We start from the raw sequence: 1,176 nt of genomic DNA, 5'->3' as shown, positions 1-1,176 counted from the left end.
AATTAAAATAGTACATAGAAAAACCGAGAAAGTATATGAAGAAAATGACCAAAGATAGCCATGGAAGACAGCTCCAACACAACAGGGGGAAAGAGTAAAGAGAAAATAATTTGGAGATTATATTGCGGGGTTAAAGAGAGTGACACTTTAAACTAAATTTCACCATCTGCAAGTATTGTTTGAGTCTTCTCACTTCTTTCTAGTTGCTTTTCTGGCTAATCTTCAGCTTCAGCATTGCCTTCAACTTTTGAATGAGCAGACACATACCTCCACTCAACAGTCATATCCTGAGTCATATTATCCACCTCAGTGAATTGGTTTTTGTAGACAACACCTTTATTTTTACTTGGTTTCCAGTCATTTTCTTGCCATTTGTCAATCCAGTCATTCATACCTTTGGTGATAAGTTGGTTATCTGGGCACAAAATGAGTCTATCCTTATTTTGGGCCTTTGCTTGCTCAGTCCTTTTGGTAGCTGTTTCTAATGATGCTCTTTGATTTGTCTGTTGTCCAGAATGTGTACCCCTTATGTTTAGATCATGGTCTGGTCCCCAGTAGACACCAATACCTCCTTGTACCCTTTCGCTTCCATTATGTTTGCAGGTACCTTTGACATACACAGTGTGGTTACCCATACCAACTTCCAGAGCCTCTAGCCTGCCAACCATAGTTATAACTCCTTGTGCTGTGTTTCCAGCTCATCTCTAGTCTCTCCAAAGGCTCAGTGAAAAAAGAAAGTAAGTCTGATCTTCAGAGATTGTCCAATTTTCTTATGAATACTTCTTAAAAATAAATACAGTGTATTAGTGGTCATACTTTCAGGCATCCCAAATTTTGAATTGAAAGGTGATCATTTAAAAGAAAATACAGAAAAATGAATTAAAGTTCTAGGACATTTTAGCCATGGTTTTCAGAGAACTTGTAATCCTCTCTCCCACACACCAAAACACAGTTCCTAGAATTGTGGAAAGTGATAGATGACAAAAGTTTACTATATATTACCTTTCCTAGCAGCCATTATGAGAACCAAAAATCTGATACTTTGCTATGATCAAAATAATTCTTTCCCTTTATATTTTGTTATATTGATACCTGTTTCACACACATGCATATGTTTCTCTCTCTCTCACTTATGTACTTCCTTCTGATGGCTCTGTATTAAGATTATAATGATAA

The 1,176-nt window shown here is 36.6% G+C and overlaps 1 pseudogene; it reads right to left on the bottom strand.

The window, feature by feature from the left end:
* Nucleotides 1-215: 215 nt before the first annotated feature.
* On the bottom strand, nt 216-668 carry LOC110200931 (ribonuclease H1 pseudogene; annotated as a pseudogene).
* Between the last annotated feature and the right edge of the window lie 508 nt (nt 669-1,176).

This window comes from Phascolarctos cinereus, unplaced genomic scaffold, assembly GCF_003287225.1.
Source record: "Phascolarctos cinereus isolate Bilbo 61053 unplaced genomic scaffold, phaCin_HiC Scaffold_9;HRSCAF=440, whole genome shotgun sequence".
Lineage (NCBI taxonomy): Eukaryota > Metazoa > Chordata > Mammalia > Diprotodontia > Phascolarctidae > Phascolarctos > Phascolarctos cinereus.
Note: the sequence above shows the minus strand (reverse complement) of the source record. Positions and strands in the feature narration are given on the sequence as shown.